Below are 20,948 nucleotides of genomic sequence, written 5' to 3' on the forward strand. Positions count from 1 at the left end.
GGGCATGGCGAGTTCATAGAAATTTTTTTTTTTTGGCACAAGTTAGCGGAAATTGATATTTTTAATTTTTTTCTCACAAAGTCTCCCGTTCCGCTAACTTGGGACAAAAATTTCAATCTTTCATGGACTCAATATGCCCCTCACGGAATACCTGGGGGTGTCTTCTTTCCGAAATGGGGTCACATGTGGGGTATTTATACTGCCCTGGCATTCTAGGGGCCCTAAAGCGTGAGAAGAAGTCTGGAATATAAATGTCTAAAAAATGTTACGCATTTGGATTCCGTGAGGGGTATGGTGAGTTCATGTGAGATTTTATTTTTTGACACAAGTTAGTGGAATATGAGACTTTGTAAGAAAAAAAATAAAAAATTCCGCTAACTTGGGCCAAAAAAATATCTGAATGGAGCCTTACAGAGGGGTGATCAATGACAGGGGGGTGATCAATGACAGGGGGGTGATCAATGACAGGGGGGTTGATCAATGACAGGGGGGTTGATCAATGACAGGGGGGTGATCAATGACAGGGGGGTGATCAGGGAGTCTATATGGGGTGATAACCACAGTCATTGATCACGCCCGTGTAAGGCTTCATTCAGACGTCCGGATGCGTTTTGCGGATCCGATCCATCTATCAGTGCATCCGTAAAAATCATGCGGACATCTGAATGGAGCTTTACAGGGGGGTAATCAATGACAGGGGGGTAATCAATGACAGGGGGGTGATCAGGGAGTCTATATGGGGTGATCACCACAGTCATTGATCATGCCCCTGTAAGGCTTCATTCAGACGTCCGGATGCGTTTTGCGGATCCGATCCATCTATCAGTGCATCCGTAAAAATCATGCGGACGTCTGAATGGAGCTTTACAGGGGGGTAATCAATGACAGGGGGGTAATCAATGACAGGGGGGTGATCAGGGAGTCTATATGGGGTGATCACCACAGTCATTGATCATGCCCCTGTAAGGCTTCATTCAGACGTCCGGATGCGTTTTGCGGATCCGATCCATCTATCAGTGCATCCGTAAAAATCATGCGGACATCTGAATGGAGCTTTACAGGGGGGTAATCAATGACAGGGGGGTGATCACCACAGTCATTGATCATGCCCCTGTAAGGCTTCATTCAGACGACCGGATGCGTTTTGCGGATCCGATCCATGTATCAGTGCATCCGTAAAAATCATGCGGACATCTGAATGGAGCTTTACAGGGGGGTGATCAGGGAGTCTATATGGGGTGATCACCACAGTCATTGATCATGCCCCTGTAAGGCTTCATTCAGACGTCCGGATGCGTTTTGCGGATCCGATCCATCTATCAGTGGATCCGTAAAAATCATGCGGACGTCTGAATGGAGCTTTACAGGGGGGTAATCAATGACAGGGGGGTAATCAATGACAGGGGGGTGATCAGGGAGTCTATATGGGGTGATCACCACAGTCATTGATCACGCCCCTGTAAGGCTTTATTCAGACGTCCGGATGCGTTTTGCGGATCCGATCCATCTATCAGTGGATCCGTAAAAATCATGCGGACGTCTGAATGGAGCTTTACAGGGGGTTGATCAATGACAGGGGGGTAATCAATGACAGGGGGGTGATCAGGGAGTCTATATGGGGTGATCAGGGGTGATTAGGGGTGATCAGGGGCTAATAAGGGGTTAATAAGTACCGGGGGGTGGTGTAGTGTAGTGTAGTGGTGCTTGGTGCTACTTTACTGAGCTACCTGTGTCCTCTGGTGGTCGATCCAAACAAAGGGGACCACCAGAGGACCAGGTAGCAGGTATATTAGACGCTGTTATCAAAACAGCGTCTAATATACCTGTTAGGGGTTAAAAAAAACACATCTCCAGCCTGCCAGCGAACGATCGCCGCTGGCAGGCTGGAGATCAACTCTCTTACCTTCCGTTCCTGTGAGCGCGCGCGCCTGTGTGCGCGCGTTCACAGAAGGTCTCGCGTCTCGCGAGATGACGCGTATATGCGTGACTGTGCGCAGGGCTGCCACCTCCGGAACGCGATCCTGCGTTAGGCGGTCCGGAGGTGGTTAAATAATCTCACGTCAACCGTTAATAGTTTCCAGGCTAGGTTGGAAGCTATAGAATCCCGCAGCTCTGTCGTCCCGGTTTCACCTCCAGACGTACCTGTGGCTTCGACGTCAGCAGCAGATCCCCCTCGTACAACGATGTCTGTGCCGGTACTTGCTCCCGCCCATTTTGTCCGGACGAAAGGACATTCTTGAGGGTAGGGATGTTAATCTCGCTTCTCTGTTAATCGCCACCAGGGATATTTCTGACAATAAGGTTATTGCCTGTGGTGAGGTATCTGTTGTAATCAGAGACTGACCCGCAAATTGACAATCCCTGAATTTGTCATGGCCTTCAGCCTGTACAGAGATGTTGTTTGTTCTGTCAGACCCGACAGAAGGGAGGAGCTTGATTTATATCTGTTTAGAGTCACGGAGTTGGGGTATAATGTATGGTGGTAATTCATTTTATGATTACCACAGTTCTTTTTCCGCCAAGGCCGTGGCGGCTCTCTCGCAGTTTCAGTTTGTAACAAACTGGGCAAGTTTAGATACCAAGCTGTTTTGTAGACACTTCGCTGGTCTTAAAGAACCATCCTGTACGTTGTGTCAATCCATTTTCCACTCTACAGAGTGGTGTCACAAGTCCGCTGCCGGTTTTCAGACTAGCCCCTCTAGTTCACTGTCTGGACCGGACGCCCTCAGGCCTTCTGGGTCAGTTGATAAGTTAGGTCGACCTGTTGTATACCTGGGTAAGGCTCAGATTTGCAATAACTATAATTTTGCTGTATGTAATGTCAGCCAATGTCGTTTGTTGCACATCTGTACTAACTGTTTTAGGGCACATCCTAAGGTTAGCTGTACATTAAAATCAATCAAAGCCTATATGAGTGTCATCAATATTGATTGCCTTCGGTGGTATCTGCTAGGGCATCCCGATCCCAATTTTGTGGAGTTTTTGTCATTCGGTTTTTCCGTAGGTTTTCACACTGGGTTGGTTACATTTCCAGAGTCTACTCACGAGTGTAAAAATCTGCAGTCAGCTGGTAGAAAGCCCAGCGCAGTAGACGCGTTGATTAAAGCTAAGTTGTACAAAGGTTTCCTCATCGGTCCCTTTAAAACCCCCCCTTTTCAGCAGTGGCGAGTCAGCCCGGTTGGGGTAGTCACAGGCAAATTCAGCAAGAAAGAAAGACTCATCATTGATTTCTCAGCCCCGCATGGGTCCCATGTTGCTAGTCTCAACTCCCTCATCCTATCGGAGGAGGTTAGCATGAAGTATTCCTCCATTGACCAAGCCATAGCTATCATCATGCACTTAGGTCCTGGAGCAGCGTTATCTAAGGCGGATATATCAGACGCCTTTAAGCTTCTCCCGATCATGCCGGCCCTTTGGCAGTGGCATGGCATTAAGTGGAGAGACCAGTATTACTTCTCTTCGAAGCTCACGTTTGTCTCTAAAAGCAGCCCGTGGCTATTCGATCAGTTGGCACAGGCCCTCCACTGGGTGTTAGAGGACAAGGTACAGTGTGGGCATGTCATCCATTATTTAGACGACTTCTTGCTGATAGAGAGGCCAGGAGTTGCCCCAGTAGGTCTCAAGAAGCTTCTGGATTGTTTCTCTCAGTTAGACGTCCCAGTGTCCCCTAAGAAGGTTGAGGGTCCGTCCACTGTCATCACCTTCCTGGGCATTGTTTTAGACTCACAGAACATGCTAGCGAAGTTACCCACAGATAAACTGGTCAGGATCAGGGAAGTGATACACAGGTTCACGGTTACTACTGTGACCACTAAGGCTGAATTACAATCACTGTTGGGCATGCTGAACTTTGCCATGCGTATAATCCCACAAGGCAGGTCATTCATTTCTCGTCTGTTGTCACTTCTCCCCTCAGCACCTTGTCAGAACAGCCCGGTGCACTTAGACAGTCTGGCCCTAGCGGATCTTCACATGTGGGTTCACTTTCTCCACCAGTGGAATGGAATTTCCCTTTTCATTCCCGCAATATGTAGTAGTTCTCCTGTAATTTTTTCTGACGCAGCTGCAAGTTCAGGGTTCGCAGCCATTTTTGGCACCCATTGGTTGGCAGGCGAGTGGCCAGTCGAAGTCAGACGAATCCCGGGTTTCTTGCAGACCTCAGCACTATTTGAGTTGTATCCCATTGTCGCGGCCGACCGTGTTTGGGGTAGCAATTGGTCTAATTGCTCAGTTTTGTTTGTAACAGATAACGCAGCTGTTATCGATATTTTAACCAGCAGTTTGTCTAAGTCCTTACATATTATGAATCTCCTAAGGCGTCTACAGTAGTACAACTTTCATAAATACATCACTTCCATTGCAGTTGTGCACATTTGCCTGGTACACAAAACATGGCAGCGGATGCCTTGTCACGAGCTAAAACCTCCCTTTTCTTTCAGATCATGCCAGAAGCAGACATCACAGGTGACATGATTCCTCCGCACGAGTCACTAGTCCTGGTCTAACTGAACACCTAGCTACTGCTCACATGTTGCTTGCTAAATCTCTCTCACCTAATACGGCCAGAGCTTACCACACAGGGTGGAACACATATTGTAGGTTCCAGGAGCAGTTCCCTCAGGGGCAGTCCAGCTTTGTAGAATATGTTCTTGCCTTCATAGGGTTTTGTCACTCCGAGTTGAAGTTATCCCATAATACGGTTAGGTCCTGCCTAGCAGGGGTTCAGCACTTTCTGGCTGTGAGCTACCCGGATCGGGGTTCCTCATTCTCTGTCCACACTGTTAAGGCCGCTTTGAGGGGTCTGGGTAAATGTAGCGTGAGAGGACAGGTCCGTAGACAAGCCATTTCAGGTCAGGTTTTCCGGGATCTCTCTGACGCCTTAGACAAGGGTCCTTATGGTTTCCTCCTTAGCCTATTGCTCAAAGCTGCTATTTATTTAGCCTTTTATGGGTTTTTGAGACCTGGTGAGTTCACGAGCTCCTCCAACAGCAGTAAGTTCGTAGCAATTAGCCAACTGGTTCCGAGTGTTGAGGGTTTCTCTTTACTATTGCCAGTGTCGAAAATGTCACAGGTGGGTCCTCCGGCTCAGGTGTCATTCTTCCCCACAGAACACCGTTGGTGCCCCGTCCGTGTACTCAATCAGTTACTGGCAGCATTAGATGGCCTTGGGCCGAGTAGTCCATTATTGCCTTTCGGCCAATCGCCTCTCACAACCCACCAATTTGTGACCCATATACGCCCTCTGTTGGCCAGCTTAGGTGTGGATCCAGCTTCGGTGTCGGGTCATTCATTTCGCATTGGGGCTGCATCCGCAGCTTCAAAAAATCAGGTGCCGACGCAACCGGAAGTGCCGTCTGCTCATGCGTATAGCCGAGCCGGCGCGTACTGCGTTCCAAACGGCGGAAACAGCAGACCCTCAAAAAAGGTAACCCCAAGGGACAATACCTGAGGGCTAGAAGGAATTGCTTTGTCCCCTCGCCCAAAGGGCTTCTTTCATACGCGCACACTGCGCTTCAACTTTGTCATGTGTTTTCTGGCACATGACACGCAGCAGGTGCTTCCTGAGCCTGAGCGGTCTGCTGTTTCCGCCGTTTGGAACGCAGTACGCGCCGGCTCGGCTATACGCATGAGCAGACGGCACTTCCGGTCGCCGTCTGTTTCGGCGTCTATCAGCTGCCATGTCTATCCTCTACAGATGGTATCAAGCCTCCTCTCCTCCTCCCCCTCCCTCCTCCCCCAGAGAGTGTGGCTGCCACCCTCACACCCCACATGAACGCCCAGGATGCAGGTGAAAATTATTATCATTGATTATTATGTATATATATATTAGATTATGTGTCACTCAGGAACAGGCACCCCTGAGGAAGCCAGCAGAGCCTGGCGATACGCGTTGGGCTTTCTTTCCTGACCACCACGCATACCCCCACTATGCTACTTTTATGATAAGTATTCCAGCTCTTCATTTGTTGTTGATGGATTCTATGCACTTTAAATTGTCATACATTTATTTATGTGGGGGCATGTTCATGACTTTGTGGTGAGTCAGTGTTATGACCGGCATCACGCACAGGGAGGAAAAAGGGAAAGCCCTGCCCAAGGGAGAGGGAAAGGTGGTGACCCCTAACTCACCTTGCGGCTGGCACCTGACTGCCCTGACGTCCCTAGACGGGTTCCTCACCCATGCGGCGATCACGTGCCTAAACCCTGGCTTTCCCTAAAATGAGCCCTAGATAGTGAACGGGCCAGTGGGATCGCTAGTCCGCACCACTGTCACTAAGAGGGAAACACCAGGGAGAGGACAGACAAAACAGACAAACACATACACCCAGGTGGGCGACCACAATAGACCACAAAGGTCCAACAGGGATCCGGAGGGTAGCGTTCTGGACCAACTACCAGAGAACGCGGCAACACAGCTCCAGAGGGTCAGAATAGATGTCCAGGCAGGAAGCTCTATATCTGGCAACCAGAGAAGTGTGAGAGGGGAATATAAGGAGGTTTGGGAGTGCTGGACAAGGAACAGCTGAGGAGAAGGAGCTACGGATCCCTGAGTGAGCCAAAAGGGTTTGCAAAGCAAACCCAGAAAGCTACCATAAGGAAACAGCCCTATCTTACATAGAGCGTGCAGCCAACCGCTGCGACTTCCTGACCCCGGGTATAACGGAGTCAGGCGTGGTTCTTGACACCCTCGTGACAGTCAGGGTGGCATGTGTACATGTTTGGTTCACATGGCCCTGATTTTTTGTATACAATGATTTTAACCCATTTTCTGTTGTGTCTGCTGCTTTAAATAAATTTGATATATTTTTAGATGTGCGGCTCTTATCTCGGTATTCTTTCTCTCCTTCTTTTAACTACATTGTGTATTACATACCGTGTGACGGCACTCTTACTTCAATTCTGATGTGCCCCCGTTTTTTGAATTACAGGCAACAAATGTGAGCATTACCTCGTCTTTCAAGAATCTTACCCGTATTTATAAATATCACATACGGTGTTGGAGGTTCAGACTTTGGACACATACATTAATAACAATATTGTCCCCAGGGCGCTGTGCAGCCCTATTCTACCGGCTGCACGGGTCCGCTCTAGCGAGTTTATGAAAAAGTGGTAGGAAGAGTCTATCGAGGGATCTATCCTTATGAAATTATTACTCAATGAAGAAAAGCGTCTACTGACCAAAAGTGAAACTGAGTTGAAGAATAGCATCGCCCAGACAAAAAAATTCAGTACACATACTGATTTTACAAAAACAGAGTTTATCCTACAGCAAAATATTGAGAATTTCACCTGTCAACTAAAAGAGAGAAAGCACTTTCAGTTCAATAGTGATTTGCGATGGGTAGTCCATGTGCCCTTACCTACGCTAATCTCGACCTGGGCTAGTGGGAAAGAGAGGTTGTCTTTAATGACAACATGGACCACTACACATCATCAATACATATCTGGATAAGATACATTGATGATGTGTTCTTACTGTGAAAAGGCACGAAGGAGCTGTTCACCCAATTCGTGGCAGAACTAAATTTCCTTTAGCTGGGAATGTTCTTCACATCTGACATCAATGCACGCAAAATTACTTTCTTAGATCTTACTATTTCCTTGCGTACCAGTGGCCACATTGTCACGAATCTGTTCAGGAATAAGACGGCAACAAACAGCCTGCTGTGCTATGACAGCGGACATCCACTAGCCCTCAAAAAAGATATTCCAAAGGGACAATACCTGAGGGCAAGAAGGAATTGCTCTGAACTAAGGGATTTCAAGATAGCCACCCGAGATTTGAGGATCCGCTTCACCAATATCCACAGGGGATACTAAGGCAAGCTTACCAACAGTCCATGTGTGCTAACCGTGAACAACTCCGTAGCCCTAAGATTACCACAGAAGACCATAACATTTCACAGATAATAGGTACCTATGACAAGGCCACTAAACAGGTCAGGAATATTCTGCAAGCACATTGGTCCATCTTGCAGTCTGACCCAGACATAGGGAACTTGATACCTGTATGCCCTTTTGTCACCTATCGACAAAGCTCCAACCTAAGGAATCGCCTTGTGCATAGTTTATATCAGAGTCTGGCATGATCAACATGGCTGAAGAGTACCCTGAGGCACTTTTCCATGTGGCTCATGTGTGGCATGCTCCAACGTAATGAAGGGTACATAATTACCGCATCAGATCCTTCATTAACTGTCTATCCATGGGAGTTATCTACCTACTTACTTGCCTATGTGGCTTGCAATATGTGGGCAAGACGAAGCGTGAGCTCTGGCGGAGAATAGGTGAACATTTTTTGGACATTAGGATTAATTGCGATACACCAATCGCACGCCATGTGTGTGATCAGCATGGAGGGGATACCAATGTACTCATGGTCCAAGGGATTGAACATGTTATCCGGCCAGAAGAAGCGCTATCTTTGCGCGAAACGGCCGACGCCGCCGACGCACATTGTGGCCATCCCGCCCCCCTGTCTGCGCAGTCTGCTGTCTTATCTGCAATAAAAAGCAACCAGCAAAAGTATATTGGTGAGTGCCGCGTCTCTCTCTACCTTCATCGTCATACCACTTTACTACGCTGAGCACCACCTCCTGCACGGTCTTCACAGGCGGCTGCTTTCCCTGGGTTCGATACGGACATATATACATAGAGGTGTATTCACGTAGTGCCGCTGAACTTTTCCTTTCCCTGTCTCCCTGTGCCACTATCCATGGGAGTTATCTACCTACTTACTTGCCTATGTGGCTTGCAATATGTGGGCAAGACGAAGCGTGAGCTCTGGCGGAGAATAGGTGAACATTTTTTGGACATTAGGATTAATTGCGATACACCAATCGCACGCCATGTGTGTGATCAGCATGGAGGGGATACCAATGTACTCATGGTCCAAGGGATTGAACATGTCAAAAGACCAATTCGTGTCGGGGACATTGACACGATGTTACTCCGTAAAGAAATGCAGTAGATCTTTAAATTATGTACAGTCAACCTCAATGGACTTAATGAGGCAATTTTATATGCATGTTTTATCTGAATGTGGCTACTTAGTATTGCATAACTAGGATGACCCCATGGTAGGTGTAGTTATATTAGACACTGTAACACTACACATAGTAGCACATTCAGTACCCTTAGTGTGTTATTATTGACCTTTATTTACATTCCTGTTACCTAATGTTCACCTCTAGTGATGAGCGGCAGGGGTCATATTCGAATTCGCGATATTTCACGAATATTTTGTAGAATATTCGTTGAATATTCGCAAATTCGAATATTCGTTATATTCTACAATTTTTTTACTCGAAAAATCGGCAAGGTAATGATCGTGTAATATGCGAATTTTCATAATGCGGATTTTCATAATGCGAATTTTTCAACTTACAACTATTAGACAAAGAAGATTATAGCACTATATTAGCTCAATTGCTGTATATTCGTTTTTGTTTTTTTTTTCCGAATATTCTCTATATTGCTATAACTTCTTTTTTTGAATAGTCGTAATATTCTAAAACAAGAATATATAGCAATATAGCGAATATTCGAAAAAAACGAATATAGAGTAATTTAGCTAATATAGTGCTATAATCTTCTTTGTGTAATTGTTGTAATTTTTTTCTCATCTGAAGTTCAGATTGGAAAAAAATTGCAACTATTAAAAAAAAGATTATAGCACTATATTAGCTAAATTGCTCTATATTCTTTTTTTTCAAATATTCACTATATTGCTATAACTTAGTTTTTTTGAATATTTGTAATATTCTAAAACAAGAATATATAGCAATATAGCGAATATTCGAAAAAAAAACTAATATAGAGCAATTTAGCTAATATAGTGCTATAATCTTCTTTGTCTAATAGGTGTAAGTTGAAAAATTTGCAGCAAAAACTCGCATTACGAAAATTCGCAAACAACACTACTCCTAAAGTCAAATATACTGCAGCCTTCTCATTGGCCCACAAGCTAGAAGCAGGGAGGGATCATGTGTACTGATTAAAAAAAAATCAAATATTCGAAATTACGAATATATATCACTATATTTGAAATATTCACGAAAATTCGAAATTCGAATATTCGTGATCAACACTATTCACCTCCACCATCTATTTATTATTGATTTTTTTTCTCTTTCAGCAACATATATGCCCTGTGTGTCCCTATGACATGTCACCTCCTCCCATGGTCACTTACATACCTATCTCCCTTAGGCTCCGTTCTGTACTTCACTGAGACACCTATTTGATTCCCTCTCCTCCGTGGGCCCAATGCAATATTCTCTGCTGTCTCCGGTCGGGGTGTATGTCATGATGATGCGCTTCTACTCCTGATCGGCTTACGGCATTCGCACACACCCCTGGAGGGTGGGGCTTACCTTATTTGAGTCCAGCGTTTTGTCGGCCACGCACGGCCGCCATAGTGCACGCTACAGTGCAGTTACATGTGCTTACTGACAGCAACCTAAATTGATTTCGCTCCTGAGGAAGCGTAATTGTTTCCACGCAGAAATGCGTTGAGCATTTAAATTATAGAGGGTCGATCACTATCCTTTCTAGCATTATATGACAGGCACGGTTGGGGCACTTATGTCGAGTGATAGTGACATATAGTGTTCAGGCTTCAGTTTACAAAAACACAGAAAAAAAGAGTAGTTCCGCAGTCTCTACTTATGGTTAGTCAGTCATTGCATGTGATGTGCAATCTCACAGAAATCCTTCCTTGTCTGTGAGATTGCATAGTTTTTCCTTTAGCCCTCGGGGTACTTCAGATCCAAATGTTATAGCCTTTCCTCAATGCCGAGTGATATTCTAGGTGTTCAATACTTTTCTTCACTCCAGCAAGAGGTCCTATAAAAGGATATTAAAACAGGTTTTTATTGTACATACAAGATTTAATACTTGCTTCATTCACATAAAATTTCATAAAAACTCATAGCCCTATGAGTCAGTTTGTGTTTGGTTCCCATTCACCCTGGTGGACTACACTGTGAGCCCAGGGTGACTATGATAAACTAGGGAGACCGTTACTACTGACAGCACCTGCCTTAGATCATATGGGCTGTCGTTTTTATACCTGCGTGTGACTTACGCTCACTGTTATAACACTAGGAACAAAAGTGAGTTCACCTATACTTATGCACCAGGCTGTTGAAAATCAGCAAAAGGAGACATGCCACCTCAACACCCAGAATTAGGCCTTTCTCCATCGCATACCGTTTTCCCTGACCCAATAGACTTCTGGGCAGCCAGATTAAAATTGGCCAAGTATGCTTTTTCTGTACTGTCTTGCCCAGCCTCCGGTGTCGTCTCAGAGAGGGTTTACAGCACAGCAAGAGGAGTTGTCACACCCAAATGGACAAACTTGTCCTCTGCCAGTGTAAAAAACACACCTCTGGCAGAGGCCGATGAATAGATCTGCCATTGCTGACAGTGCCCCATCATGCCATTGTTTTTCATGTTTTCTCAAACAAGTGTGTGTTTGTGCGTATATAAATAAGGGGCAGGGATCTGCCCCCATTAAAGGGCATCTGTCAGCAGATTTGTATTTATGAAACTGGCTATGAAATTTGCCCCTGTGAAACTGTTGCATGTGCACTTGACATTTGAAAGCATTTGTGCTGTTCCCATGTTCATAAGTGCCCGCATTGCTGTAATAAATGATGTTTTAATATATGCATATGCACTAGTGTTGATCACGAATATTCGAATTGCGAATTTTAATCGCGAATATCGACACTTCGAGAATTTCGCGAATATTTAGAATATCGCTAAATATATTCGTAATTGCGAATATAAATTTTTTTTTTTAAATACCAGTTCATGCGATTTTTTATGCGCATATTTTATGCGAATTCTATGCGAATTTTCGCAATCAAGAAAATAATGCCTGGAGATCATGAATTCGCAAATTCTCGAATATATGGCGAATATTCGCCCAAATATTCGCGAAATATCGCGAATTCGAATATTGCCCCTGCCGCTCATCACTAATATGCACCTCTAGGAACAAAGGTCGCATTGCTGTTACACCTAGAGGCTCAGCTCTCTCTGCAACTTTAGCACATTCTGCACTTTGAATGATAGGGCCAGGCAGTGAAAACATCATCAGCTCTGTCAATAAAAGTGCAGAGGGCACAGCAGTTGCAGAGAGAACTGAGCCTCTAGTTGTAATGGCAACACCCCCATTGTTTCATTTACATAAATTTAAATTTGATTTTGCTCAGCAATGCCAGCATATAAGAGCATGGGACTAACACAGATGCCTTCAGCACACATGCAACAGGTTAGCCAGTTTTATAGGTACAAATCTGCTGACAGATGCCCTTTAATGCATACTGTAATTTTTGGACACTTGGTCCCAACAAGCCACTGTTTTTTTCTGATAACACTGTGTTTGTTTAAACACTATCTTCCCCCAATTAGGGAAAATTTTTGGAAAGTTTCCACTATGAAAAATCATAACACATGAAACGGTGTAGTGTGTTTTTGAACATGCTGTTTGTTAACACTTTCAACCATGTGTTTACCCATAGCTATGTATGTCAGTGTCACCCTGTTATTGTTATAGCTGTCATTGCATTATAGTGCTTAAAAGGAGAGCTTAAAATGTATTTAATTTTTTTTTTAAATATATACTAAAATATATATTTTTTTAAATGAATCTTAGGAGACTACAGAGTGTCATATATCAATTTTCTGGCCAATTGGAGCATATTTGATTCATTTAGAATTGATTCGGACATAAATTGATTATTTTGAAAATTTTGCTGATTCGGACACAAAGCAAATGTCAAGAAATTCACTCATCTTATATGTTGGGGTATTTTCTAAGCAAACCATGGGTGTGGCATGAAGAGATTTCCACTTATTTATGTGTGGTGTTTTATTCTTTTAAGTTAAATTAATATTACACTGTTGTTTCACTAATCAGTTCGAGTAAAAGTTCCAGTGAACCATGTTAGCCAATCCAAATCTAAAAGATAACACGCACTAAAAGCTTTATCTCTTGATACAGCGCTCTCATCTTCTGCTTTTCAAAATGATTAATGCTACAGAGAACAATTTGTAATTATCTGGCTGTTATGTGCAATCAAATGATTAATTATTAAGATGTTCAATGGTGTGTGAATGGCAAAGTTGAATCAGGAACAGGATCAGAGACTGTTTATAGCATTGACTATGATTTCAGGTCAAGATTTTATATAATCAAAAGTATTTGAGACATTAGTATTGGGACTTGCAAGCTTTGTACTTACAGTGATTTGCAAAAGTATTCACCCCACTTGACTTTTTTGTGTTTTGTTACATTACAGCCTTAAGTTCAATGTTTTGTTAATCTGAATTTTATGTGATGGATCAGAACACAATAGTCTAAGTTGGTGAAGTGAAATGTGAAAAATATATAAATAAAACTATTGTTTGGAAATAGAAAACAGAAAATTGGCATGTGTTTATGTATTCACCCCATTTGTTAGGAAGCCCATAAAAAGCTCTGGTGCAACCAATTTCCTTCAGAAGTCACATAATTAGTGAAATTGTCACGGCGGGGAGTGGGGGGGAACCCCCCACCGTGCGGTGTCAAAGGGTAAAGGGGATCAGCCTGGCCAAAAGGAGTAATAAGGGAGCAGGTCACCTCCTACAAGATCCCTAATCCTCTCCCTGACTCCTCACTGTATGAGCGGACCCCGATGGTAGGACGACTCATACTCAGGATTCCTAGAAACCCTAAATCGCCCTGGTAATCCCTCACATAGGAGCAGGGGAGAGACGACCTGTTCATCCCAGTCATGGAGGAACAGGAGTCTCTATCTGAGGCCAGGCTGCAAGGAGAGGGGAACACATACAGCTATAGAGATGGCAGGTAAGCGAGTAACACACTTACCTGCCACAGACACTGACTAGAACTTGTGCACAAGTGCTGGTGTCCACACCAACATTAAAAGGACACAGCACACACCACAAACCACACAGTGACCCAGGACACTCATAGCTGCAACAAACGTGAGACACCATAAGAACAACAATGACCACAAGGGTGGCCCTCACTGGACAGATGGAATATGAAGACCAGGAGGATAGCTCCAGCACACACCATGGCTGGAGTATCCCTCAGCTTCAGGCATCCAGCAGAGGCTAAATAGCCCAAGCAGCCACACACACACACACATAAACCCAGTGTTAACAAAACACTAGGAAGGGAGTTAACCCTTCCAACACCAGACAAGGGAAGGAAGCCACTTAAAGGGGAAGTGCACACACAAGCATAGAAAGCTACACGTTGCCTCAGGCAACAAAATGCGTGGCAACCATGTCACGGCAATCACCCAGAAAGCCGAGACACTGCCACCGCATGCACACACAGCAACACGTTGCCGCGGGCAACCGCAAGTGTAGCAACAGTGTCACAGCACACAACATAGGCAGTGACAGAAATGATGTCTACCAGTGTGCAATCTAAGTGTCACATGATCTGTCATTACATATAAACATCTTTTTGAAAGGCCACAGATGTTGCAACACCAAATCAAGAGGCATCACTAACCAAACACTGACATGAAGACCAAGGAACTCTCCAAACAAGTAAGGGACAATGTTGTTGAGAAGTACAAGTCAGGGTTAGGTTATACAAAAATATCCAAATCTTTGATGATCCCCAGGAGCACCATCAAATCTATCATAACCAAATGGAAAGAACATGGCACAACAGCAAACCTGCCAAGAGACGGCCGCCCACCAAAACTCATGGACCGTGCAAGGAGGGTTTTTATCAGAGAGTCAGCACAGAGACCTAAGGTAACCCTGGAGGAGCTGCAGAGTTCCACAGCAGAGACTGGAGTTTCTGTATATAGGACAACAATAAGCCGTACGCTCCATAGAGTTGGGCTTAATGGCAGAGTGGCCAGAAGAAAGCCATTACTTTCAGAAAAAAAACAAAAAGGCACGTTATGAGTTTGCGAAAAGGCATGTGGGAGACTCCCAAAATGAATGGAGGAAGGTCCTTTGGTCTGATGAGACTAAAATTGAACTTTTCGGCCATCAAAGAAAATGCTATGTCTGGCGCAAACCCAATACATCACATCACCCAAAGAACACCATCTCCACAGTGAAACATGATTGTGGCAACATCATGCTGTGGGGATGTTTTTCAGCAGCCGGGACTGAGAAACTGGTCAGAGTTGAGGGAAAGATGGATGGTGCTAAATAAAGGGATATTCTTGAGCAAAACCTGTACTACTCTGTGCTGGATTTGAGGCTAGGATGGAGGTTCACCTTCCAGCAGGACAATGACCCCAAACACACTGCTAAAGCAACACTTGATTGGTTTAAGGGAAAACATGTAAATGTGTTGGAATGACCTAGTCAAAGTTAAGATCTCAATCAAATAAAAAAATCCATGGTCAGACTTAAAGATTGCTGTTCACAAGCGCAAACCATCCAACTTGAAGAAGCTGGAGCAGTTTTGCAAGGAGGAATGGCCAAAAATCCTAGTAGTAAGATGTGGCAAGCTCATAGAGACTTATCCTAAGCGACTTGGAGCTGTTATTGCCGCAAAAGGTGGCTCTACAAAGTATTGACTTTAAGGGGTGAATAGTTATGCACATTGACCTTTTCTGTTATTTTGTGCTATTTGTTGTTTGCTTCACAATAATAAAATAATAAAAAATCTTCAAAGTTGTGGGCATGTTCTGTAACTTAAATGATGCAAATCCTCAAACAATCCATGTTAATTCCAGGTTGTGAGGCACCAATACAAGAAAAAAGTCAAGGGGGGTGAATACTTTTGCAAGGCACTGTATGTTGCCTTGCACCTCCACTGAGTGCTTTGTACATAATATAGGCAGCAGTACTGCTGCTGTTGTGTTACTGCAAGTACTCAAATAATAAATCATATGCAGGGGCATACACTGATCTCAGTTTGGTATGGCCCACACAGCTTCCCAGTATGACTGCATCAAATACTCCCAGGCAATATTAAATCCAATGCCCTGCCCCTCACAGATTTCAGCCTAATTTATGATTTTTTTTTTAAAAAAAAGCACAATAAATTTTTGAATTAAATAAAATTGCAATAAAAAGTCAGTTTTCTCCTCACCCACTTTATCTAACTTCCATGTCAGACAAAGTGGAACAGGTGCTTTATAAAGATGACACTTTTTCTGAAAACCATAATTCTCAACATATTTATAGGTTCACTGTATACTTACCTGTACCAGACCACTGACATAATACTATACTATACTATACTATACTATATACTCTACTATAAAGCTGGCTGTTCTAAGTCACCACTAGGGGGCGCTAAGTGCATATAAATGTATAAACATGTCATTAATATGAATCAAAACTGTAAATAACTTCTTTGAACTGAGTTCCCCTAATGGTGACTGCTGCAAAATACAGTGAATTTATGTTGTGAACAAGAGAAGCAATTCAGTTCCTGCCCCTTGAGCCCCATAGCAGTGGCATGGTCTACCTTCCTGCCTTCATGGTAGATACAGCAGGTCACAGGTCATATGATCAGCAGACAGCCCTAAAGGCATGGCAACACTTTGTGGCCATACTGCATTTGGGACATGGTAGCTTTGTGCCCTAGTACTGTGGGGCTGTACAAGCAGAAGCAGGATCATATTAATTGATTAGAACAAAATTGTTTATTCTACAGGGAGTGCAGAATTATTAGGCAAGTTGTATTTTTGAGGATTCATTTTATTATTGAACAACAACCATGTTCTCAATGAACCCAAAAAACTCATTAATATCAAAGCTGAATATTTTTGGAAGTAGTTTTTAGTTTGTTTTTAGTTTTAGCTATTTTAGGGGGATATCTGTGTGTGCAGGTGACTATTACTGTGCATAATTATTAGGCAACTTAACAAAAAACAAATATATACCCATTTCAATTATTTATTTTTACCAGTGAAACCAATATAACATCTCAACATTCACAAATATACATTTCTGACATTCAAAAACAAAACAAAAACAAATCAGTGACCAATATAGCCACCTTTCTTTGCAAGGACACTCAAAAGCCTGCCATCCATGGATTCTGTCAGTGTTTTGATCTGTTCACCATCAACATTGCGTGCAGCAGCAACCACAGCCTCCCAGACACTGTTCAGAGAGGTGTACTGTTTTCCCTCCTTGTAAATCTCACATTTGATGATGGACCACAGGTTCTTAATGGGGTTCAGATCAGGTAAACAAGGAGGCCATGTCATTAGATTTTCTTCTTTTATACCCTTTCTTGCCAGCCACGCTGTGGAGTACTTGGACGCGTGTGATGGAGCATTGTCCTGCATGAAAATCATGTTTTTCTTAAAGGATGCAGACTTCTTCCTGTACCACTGCTTGAAGAAGGTGTCTTCCAGAAACTGGCAGTAGGACTGGGAGTTGAGCTTGACTCCATCCTCAACCCGAAAAGGCCCCACAAGCTCATCTTTGATGATACCAGCCCAAACCAGTACTCCACCTCCACCTTGCTGGCGTCTGAGTCGGACTGGAGCTCTCTGCCCTTTACCAATCCAGCCACGGGCCCATCCATCTGGCCCATCAAGACTCACTCTCATTTCATCAGTCCATAAAACCTTAGAAAAATCAGTCTTGAGATATTTCTTGGCCCAGTCTTGACGTTTCAGCTTGTGTGTCTTGTTCAGTGGTGGTCGTCTTTCAGCCTTTTTTACCTTGGCCATGTCTCTGAGTATTGCACACCTTGTGCTTTTGGGCACTCCAGTGATGTTGCAGCTCTGAAATATGGCCAAACTGGTGGCAAGTGGCATCTTGGCAGCTGCACGCTTGACTTTTCTCAGTTCATGGGCAGTTATTTTGCGCCTTGGTTTTTCCACACGCTTCTTGCGACCCTGTTGACTATTTTGAATGAAACGCTTGATTGTTCGATGATCACGCTTCAGAAGTTTTGCAATTTTAAGAGTGCTGCATCCCTCTGCAAGATATCTCACTATTTTTGACTTTTCTGAGCCTGTCAAGTCCTTCTTTTGACCCATTTTGCCAAAGGAAAGGAAGTTGCCTAATAATTATGCACACCTGATATAGGGTGTTGATGTCATTAGACCACACCCCTTCTCATTACAGAGATGCACATCACCTAATATGCTTAATTGGTAGTAGGCTTTCGAGCCTATACAGCTTGGAGTAAGACAACATGCATAAAGAGGATAATGTGGTCAAAATACTCATTTGCCTAATAATTCTGCACGCAGTGTATGTTCATTGCTATTGACTGTGAGGTTTTGCAGTTATTAACAATAAACAAATAAATAGTAGTGGGGCACTCTCTGTAGTAATGGGATCTTTATTGATAATCGGATAAAATTTGACAATAAATACTTCAAAGTCAAGAATATAGTGCTGTTCAAATTAGTAGCAACAATAAGTAACAATGTTAGTATACTATGAAATCATTAAACTCTAGAATAAAAACAATACAATATTATACATAAATATCCAAACGCACTGAAACCGCATTGAAAACGCATGCGGTACCAGTGTGTTTTTTATACTATAGGACTCCAAATTCAATGTATATTAACTGTATGCAACAACCAGTTTTTTATGGTTTTATGTCTTTTAAGTTTTTATGGTTTTATGAAATAATGTGCCAAATATATATATATATATATATATATATATATATATATATACAGATTTTAACTTAATCAACCGGCCAGTAAGAATGCTGATAATTAAGATGGAGGGTTCCATTTGTATATAGACACATTTGAAGATTCTTTAGGTAAAATCGAGATCCAAGGATATCTGAAAAATTCTATCCCAAACCAGGTTTTCTCACATACTTTGACCACTATAAAGGTGGGGCATGAACAGGGGGATGTCAACCGCTGATGAAGGGGTCACTGCTCTGAAACCCCGAAACGCGTCTTATACCACCCCCATTTGGAGAGCACATCAACAGACTGAGGCAGGCATGGACACTATCTTATAAAAAACATCGAACCGCCTAAGAAAAACCTTTACTGCACGAACAATATCTAGCCTCACTACAAGATCACGTGTGCTTAGAGGTTTGGCGCGGAATTTAAAACCAAACAAAACAGCCCTTGAGACCGGAACCCTAATCCTCAAAAAAGGTACACCGTGTCGAGGGCACGAAGTCCATTCAAAAGACCTCCCGGTAAGACTGTGCTAATTCCTCTCGAAAACAAGCGATCGCATTCTGTTGAAAATACAGCGGGACGCCGCTGTCTGCATACAGTGAGTGGGACGCCGCTCCACATGCTACTGACTCCTATTGGTGTTTTGAATAGAATAACACCTGACTATTAACTGTTTTGTGCCAAAAATCGGATAGTACCTGGTACATAGTTTGAACACTCGAAAAACCTGATTTTTTTCTTACGATTTTTTTATAATCAAATTTTATCAGCCAATTCTACTTTTCGAATATTTATATCGAACACCGCATCTGGTCGATAATTTTACCACTTGTCTTATTGTGATTTCTTTTAAACCACCGGAGAATTTACAGACTGTTGGTTTTTAGGAATTACATTATTAATTGGGATCCATATATTTATGTATAATATTGTATTTTTTTTTATTCTAGAGTTTAATGATTTCATAGTATACTAACATTGTTACTTATTGTTGCTATTAATTTGAACAGCACTATATTTTTGACTTTGAACTATTTATTGTCAAATTTTATCCGATTATCAATAAAGATCCCATTTCTACAGAGAGTGCCCCACTACTATTTATTTATTTATTCACACTTTGTCAGACTGGGTGTTGTCTGTCAGTGGGAGCACCTCTGAGAGATCCCCTCTCACTCTAGTGCGACATATCTCCGTATTTATTAACAATAAACACTTAATATGTTTAATACGATCCTGCTGTGGCTTGTACTGCTATGTGGTACTTGGCCGCGTGGCAGCCAAAACCCAACTGTGACACACTGCACCATGTGTCCATACCCTTAGAGGCAAAAAAAAATACAGTATATAAAATTATGTTTATATTATGAAAAAATACTAAGTACTAGGAAACAATGGGGCATATTTCCTAATCCCATCTAATATGTAGACAGTGTAAACTAGGCAGTCTAAAGATGTGCCAGATTTAAAACAGTGGCTGCAGTAGTGCTTCTTTAAAGCTGTCTTGTCTAATGTAAGTTAATTTTAAGTTTCAATATAGTTTGCCAGAAATTTGTGAAAAAGTGCTGCAATTTTATGGACACATTTTCAGAGTCAGTGAACTGATGTGTGAAAGAAGCATTTGAAACAATACATGTTGGATAAGGCATGAATTTAATTTTTCACACAAATTGCTCCAGAATTCTGGCTCACTTTAATTCATAAATCTCCCCTTTGTAATTAACAACCTAAATTTGAAGAATTATTTTTTCTCCAAGTTTTGTCTTTGCACATATAAGGAAAGTTCCCACCTGTTTAGCACTCCAGCACTGGTTTCTATTTAAACTGTAGCTGTGTTGTCATGCCACAATAGTAGCCTTTTCCTTGAGAATGGGTTCTCATTGGTTATGATGCTTCTTGTTAATAAACCTGCACTAATTATCCTTGATCTGCAAAGCAAGTGAAAGAAAGAGACATTAATTAATATGACTGAAGAGAAAAGATCCAGCTCCGTATTATAGCAGGAAAAGATACTTTATTCACGGTTAAAATCTTCATATACAGGACAGTTTCGTCAACGCATTTCAGACCATAAAACAATTGCGGTCCTTCCTCATGACATATAAAACCTTCAAATGTTTGCATCTTATATGTTACCCAATCAGCTGGCCATGCAATCATAAAATCACATGGCCCGGGGAAACACACAAGGCACAATCAGTAACAAAATGACATCACCCAAAAAGTTACATAATGTGCAAAACAAACTAGTGCAAAAGAAATATAAAGACTAAACATTGAAAAACACAAATGATTACGTAACCTCAATAGAAT

Source organism: Bufo bufo, chromosome 2 (assembly GCF_905171765.1).
Source record: "Bufo bufo chromosome 2, aBufBuf1.1, whole genome shotgun sequence".
In the NCBI taxonomy this organism is placed as follows: Eukaryota; Metazoa; Chordata; class Amphibia; order Anura; family Bufonidae; genus Bufo; species Bufo bufo.